We start from the raw sequence: 6,958 nt of genomic DNA on the forward strand, positions 1-6,958 counted from the left end.
TTTTCCTCATTAGTTTTAAGTTCTCAAATGCTCATTTTAATCAATTTTGATGCCATTTATTGTAAAATAGATGACAAAGTAGTGCATGTTTTAAAGTGTGGCTAGCTTGTGATTGGCACCCATTGCTTGTTATATCTGGTTTCCCAAAACTAAGATCACGACAGCCAAATTCCAAACTGAACGCTTCAAAACACATTTGCACAAACCACCTACATCAGTTTTTTTCGTCATGTATGTTCTGTCACACACATTTTCTGACAAAAAGCTGACAGATCTTTTCGATCTGTTTGAGTCATAACCTGTAGACTGTTATTCTGTAGGAGGAATCACTATTAATAAAATATTTCTGCAGGGAGAAATTATACCGCTTGGTTTTCATTTGGAGCTTAATGAGTTATTGAGACTTAATTAATACTTTGCAAATCTCTGCATCAAGGTCTGTAAGAGATTACAGCAATCATATTTACAGTGTGTTTCATCATCATTCCTGAGTTCGTTGATAGTGGCTTCCTGGCATTTCTATTCTTCTTGATGTTTTCACACCTACGAGCAGAGAGAAATTTACTGTCCTCAAGCTTCGTCAAGTGTAAAATAATCATTTACTCTCTAACCCTGAATATTGTGATGACAGGCGAGCAGAGGAGAGGAGTGCAGAGACCAGAGAGCCGAGCCGAGCCTCATGTTCCCTCAGCAGCGTTTCCGCAGGCAGAGGGTCAAACTCAGAAATTTAACACTGGCAAATATTATTTACTGAAGCAGCCATTACAGTCCTTCTGAGATACAGGTCTAATGTCAGAGAATATAAAAATGAGCATTGATGCTCTGGGAGAACAAGATAACTTTTAAAGCTGAAATACTGAGGTGATACTGAGGATGGTTTGCTGTTAAGGAATTCTATCTGGAAAACGAACAAATTGATATCTGCTAATCGTTGTTAAGGTTATGGACACTTGCACATTGCATTTGCCGTTTGACTAAATCTCATCTGAAACACTTTAAAAACTTGCATTTATTTTGTTTTAATGAATTATTGTGTACTAACTGACAGCAGTATGCATCATTTCAGAAGACCAGATGAGTTCTTTATGAGGCTCTAATTGATATATTTGTTATGTGCAAAGCATCAAATGATGAAACATTCTGACAATGTTAAAGTGGTGGGTTGTAATCATGAACGTTGCACACAAAGCAGAAAATCACGTAGCTTCTTCGTCAGCTGGATGTATTGTATTGGGCTTTTGCTATTCATATGCAAAGAAAGACATTTACAATTGTATTTGATAGTTTCTAATTGTTAATATTAAATGTTATGATAGAATTTGACGTTTAAATCAAATTAAATATTAGTCACTGACTTATTACCAGCACTGTGTGTAGAAAAGTATGTTCAATATAATGAATGCTGATATTGTCGCCCACACTTTGGATTTGTTCTCTGCTACACTCGAAATACCATAGTGTATACTGCATCAGGGCATTTCAGTACTCAATGCACAACCATTACCTGGTCTTTAAACACAAACTGCTTTGAGGAGCAGCTCACTGCAAATTATTCATGCAAGAGAACAAAGAAATCTCTGGATACAAGCCACCATTTCAAAAGGTGAACCTTCCAGTGCTGCTGCACTTTAACCCCGTCCTCTCCGCTTTATCTTACCTGACTTTAATTACTGCTGGCACATCACTTGGCTCAGTGAAGGAGAAATTAATGAGAAGGATGAAATATGTGATTACATGCTCATTTGTCTCTTTAGACCTAAAATGAACATAAATGGCAGCACAACTCATGTGCTTAAAGCCTGAAACGAAGAATATTGCGTTGATTGGAATTACGTAACGTTGGCCGCACTTGCTTGCTCGCCATGATACACTATCGTAAAATGCTGCAATTAATTTTGAGGTTATGTAAAAACCTTTATCTGATTATGCTGCTTTGAACGAGGCTGATTATTAGGACTTTAATGAAGACATCCAGCGCTGTGGTAATTGTTCCATTAATGGAGGGCTACTTGGATGTGTAAATCCTATATTCCTTACAAGGAAATCCACTGGGAACTTCACAGGATGGAGCTTTCACACTGTTTAGCTTTGTTTATACGCACTGCCTGAAGCCCAAACCTTGAAAATATTGCAGATGTGTGAGCATAATTATGAAGGTTGATAAAGGATGGCAGTTTGTGACAGGGAGGAAATCACTCATGTTGGCTGAGCTCCACCAGGAAGCAGGCAGGTAATCTATTCATCAATGATACTTGTGTACATGAGTGTGCTGAAACATGAAAACTGTCAGCCTCTGCCATGAAAGTAAAGAGAAAGAAGACATTTCCTTCTTCAACGGGAAAGAGCATGTCGATAGAAACACATTAAATATGACATTTGAGGGTGGAAACAGTAAATGAGGAGACAATCAAAGCATCAGTGTACATGTTGAAGGAGACTTACTTGAGGGTGAACTGTTCAACAGTGGAGTTTGGCATCAAGTACAGGAAGATTTTGAGGGTCTCTCCGGGCTTCAGGGGCTTCTCAGGCAGCCTGAGGAACATGTTCTTGTCCAGCTGCTTGTCCACCAGCAGCTGCTCCTGACTGGCCTGGTAGAGGCTGATGCTGCCGATGCGCAGCAGGGGGTGCTGTGACAGAGGTTCTCCCCTGGAAACTCCACCACCCCTGTGACCCGAACCCTCGCTGCACTCCCCGTCCAGATTAGGCTCATGGAGGGTGTAGTAGAGCTCAGCCTGGAGGGTCTCGCTGGTTAAGCCGTCCAGGAGCCCATCGCCGGAGCCTTTCCTCCGACCTAGCGGGGCCACGTTGGTGTTAAACCAGGACGGAGGCAGCTCCAGCTGGGCCAAGCACTGCGCCAGGTTGCCTTTCATGCGGCAGGAGGTTTTAATTTCACGGACGTCCCGGAAGGCATGCAGGCGGACGCACGGCAGCTTATCCTGAGCCTTGAAGTCATCCCAGTCGCGGCCAGCGATGTAGAAAAACACCTGGACAGTGGGGTTGCTGGAGAAGACCCGCGCCTGGACAATGAAGGCCCGCACCTTCCAATTGACTGTCAGCTGACCAGGAATATCCAGAGGACTGGCTGGCTGGAGCAGCTCCTTGGACAGGGCCTGGTCCCGGGCAAAAGGCCCAAAGCTTATGTTGATGGCAGGGAGGTCTTTTGTCTGGAAAACCACAAAACTCTCCGAGCGCTGCAGTGGGTGTCCAGTGCTGGGGCTGCTGCTGCTCTTACTGCCACCGCCACCGCCAACTGTTTGTCCTGTGATCTGAGCCTCCCGCAAAAAGAAAGCCAGTTGTGCGTTGGACATTTTGAAGTTGGCGGGCAGATACACGCTGGGTGGTGAAGGACTGGCTGTCATTGCTGAAGAACTGAGGAGGGCATCCGAGCTGGTTGGAGAGATTTTCCCTGCAAAAGCTGTGACAGGAGAAAAGAGAAGGGAAAAGATTAAACTTCTAAATATAGCTTGTCTTTGTACTTTTATCACAAGATATTAACAGAAAATGTATGCGAGGGAGAAATTCACAGAAATAAAACAACAAATGAGTCAGGAAGTGAAACAGGTCAGTCAGCTGTAGAGGGGAAAAGGGGAGGTCAGCACACACTACTCAGATGATAACCAGCCAGTGTCGAGCATCCAGAGCACAGGATATCTGACAAAATGCTAACAAGATGCAAGATGCGATCTGTCCCTGCAACATGACAACACTTTTAATCAGTGTTTGGTTTTTAATCAATTTGAAGGAACACAAAACTCTTTGAAATTGTGAAAAAACCCCTGAATGTACAATCTTAAAATGGACATGAAAGTCACCCTAAGTCACAAACTTAGACGTGAAACTTTCAACACTGTCTGCATTGTTATGCCTCACACTACTTGTTGAGAACAACAAGTCAAACATTTAAGTCACTCCAGTGATATCAAAGTAGGGCAAAACCGTAAAGAACAAATGGAATAAATGTGACATACTTATCAAAATTACCCAGAGCTGAGCACAGAAACATAGTTGCCTGTCCCCATGGTCCAAATCATAGATTAAAAGTCCCATATTCCAAATGGTTTTATCATTGAAATCTCATCCTTTAAATCTGGGAAGAAAAAAAGAAAAAAGAAAAAAAGAAAAAGAATCGAGCGGATCTGTTTGAATTCCCCAAAAGGAAAGCCTCTTCAAATGTCTGTGCTGCTCGCGAGCAATCCACAGAAGTTTGTCTTCTTCTTTTTTAGGGGGGGGTTCCTCCTCAGAAAATCTTTGTGTCACAAGAAAAAAGAATGAAAAAGAAAGAAAAAAAAAAAACAGCAGCAGCAGCAACAGCAGCAACACGCTCCTGCAGCTCCTCACTCGGTCATGTTCCTGTTGCCGGCTACAAAGGTTCCACCGAGCTTCTTGAACTTGCGCTTGTCTAATTCCCCGTGGCTTAGGACTTGGTTGAAGCGTGGTTCAGCCCCACACAGCGGCTCTTTCAATCCCAGACTGTGCATGGCTCCGGGACAGACACTGATAGACAGCCAGAGAGCCTCCTCCCGGTTGGTGGGCTGTACGGGAAACTATAGACAAAGCCTCTGACGCCGCCCCATCTTGCCACACCTAGTCCCTGGTCTATAATCACCATTTCAGCTCCGGGTCAGAGCAGAGACTCACACAGCCCTCTGAGGACTCGACCTACACCACACAACACACACACACACACTGACGCACACATGCAAAGAAATAACACTCTGCGGCTCGATTCATCCTCCCTGTCTCTCTCTCTTTTCTCTCTCTCTCTCTCTCTCTGGACGTGTTCAAGCAGACTCCTATGTGAGGGCTGAGAGTGTGTGAGGTGAGTGGGGGATGGATGTATTGCTTGAATGCCTCCAGGCAGGGAGAGAGAGTGAGAGAGTGAGAGGGTGAAGGGGAAAGGGAGGGATTAGGTAAAGGTTATTGATGAATTAGCCTAGCTCTGCTTCCCTTCTCCTCCTCCTCCTCCTACTTTTCCCCTCCTCCTCCTCCTCTTTCGTCTGCTTTAGCCCCATGAGAAATCCATGAGAATGAGGGGGTACCGGCGAGAGGGGGAGGGGTATCTGCTTCACTCACATGTGCCTGGAATTCCCATAATAAAAGGGAGAAGGGATCCACGGATATGTGTGTGTGTGTGTGTGTGAGAGAGAGAGTGTGTGTGTGAGTGTGTGTGTGTGTGGGCTCCATAAACTGAATGGCAAACAGTGGGGGCAACAAAAGATGAAGCCACAGCCGAGGGGAAACATCCCACACTTACAAATGAGCAGTCGTAGCCATAGAGAAGGCTGGAGGAACTATAATGATGAGAGAAGCTACTTAGGGACCGTCTAGTCTTTATCGACCTGAAGCTCTCCACCTCTCAGGAATGCGCGCAAGTGTGAAAAGAGGGGCTCTTGTCTCGATCACATTAAAAGCGACAAATATGCACGGAAATTTTCTAAAGGGGCTCCTCGACCGGAGTCCCATCTGCTTCGTTCTACGAGGTGCCACCATCCGAATCTGTATATTTTACGAGTCACATGACAACTTCCTAACACTGTGAGACTCTTCTACTAATCCTGTCCTCGGGAAAGAATCGACTGTGAGCCTCGCGTGAGGACACATACCTCGCATGCCTGCCAACTTGAATATCAAAGAGGTGTGTTTTTACCCCTCTGCCATTTAAAGGTCTATATGATTTTATTGCTGTGTTTAAAAAGTAAGTAGATATGGGAAGAGCATTTGCTCCATCTATCTCACTATGTCTTGCGGCAGCAGCAGCCTAAAGCTCAGCCTTGGATCCTCTGACTGGCTGTGACTTTTTTAAAGTGAAAGCTTTCTCCACTGGCTCTTAAACTACTGCTGAGGTGGCCTTGAGCAAGGCACTTAAAGGAATGTGTCTCCATGTGCTCCACAAGCACCTGCTGCTGGCCAAACAGCCCAAAACAAAATAGTTTCCAGCTTGCAACTGTTTTTAATGGCAATTTAGCTTTAAGAGCAGTTCCCTTCCAACTCGGTACCGTTGAGGGCTCCTCTCTCTCCCGCATCTGCTCATTTAAACACAGCGAGGCTGTAGGGCCGCATTAGAAAACTTAAGGTAAAACAGCTTGCTGACATTATGAGTGTGTGCGAGCCAATGGCAGCACAATATCTGACTGTTTGCATCATCAGTGATGTGCAATATTACACATCACGAGTACAGCAGGAGTGAAGAGTAAATGTAAGAAGAGACAATGTGAAGCAATGACACCATTATGTTTAATGAAATAAAATGAAAATCACTATCAAACAGGAAAATTGTCATAGTCACTGAAATGAGTCTTCGATCATGCAATGAAATTAGCTGTGAATCTTTATTTACTGCTTCCAAATGTTTAAAAAGAGTCAGTATTAATGCGTTCAAATAATGTAATAGATTTCCACAATCATTTTTCTTTGAAAACATTTTATTTGGACCTCTATTCTACGACTACTCTGCTGGAAAAACACTGATTTCCTCACCTGCTGCCGTTATAAATGTGTGTTAAACATCTGCTCCTGTAATTTAAAAATGTGCCGTCTTCATTGGTTCTTAATATCATCATGACACCAACAGTTTTCTGTCATTTTCAGTCACTGTTTGCTGTCACTCTGTCAGTGTCTTCTGTCACTGTTTTCAGTTGTTCCCTGTCATTGCTTTCAGTTGTGCTTTCATTTCATTTGCTGTTTTCTGTCACTCTTTTAATTCAGTGTTTTCAGTCAGTATTTTTCTGTGGCTGTCACAACTTTCACTTGCTGCTCTATGCTGTTGTTTCCTGTCACTGTTTTCAGTTGTTTTCTGTCATTGTTTTAGTCATTTTTGGGTTTTTTGTATTCGTTGCTTTCTGTTGCTGTATTCAGTTGCTGTTTACCGTCACTGTTTTCTGTCTTTGTTTCCAGTCATATCAGCTTCTGTTTTCAGTTGCTGTTTCCTTTCATTGTCTTGAGTTGTTTTATGTCACTT

General features: G+C 43.5%; 1 pseudogene; it reads right to left on the bottom strand.

Annotated features, from left to right (window-relative positions):
• Positions 1 to 2,438: 2,438 nt before the first annotated feature.
• On the bottom strand, positions 2,439 to 4,451 carry LOC103358344 (transmembrane protein 132E pseudogene; annotated as a pseudogene).
• Between the last annotated feature and the right edge of the window lie 2,507 nt (positions 4,452 to 6,958).

The sequence above is a fragment of the Stegastes partitus genome, unplaced genomic scaffold, assembly GCF_000690725.1.
Source record: "Stegastes partitus isolate 25-593 unplaced genomic scaffold, Stegastes_partitus-1.0.2 Scaffold305, whole genome shotgun sequence".
In the NCBI taxonomy this organism is placed as follows: Eukaryota; Metazoa; Chordata; class Actinopteri; family Pomacentridae; genus Stegastes; species Stegastes partitus.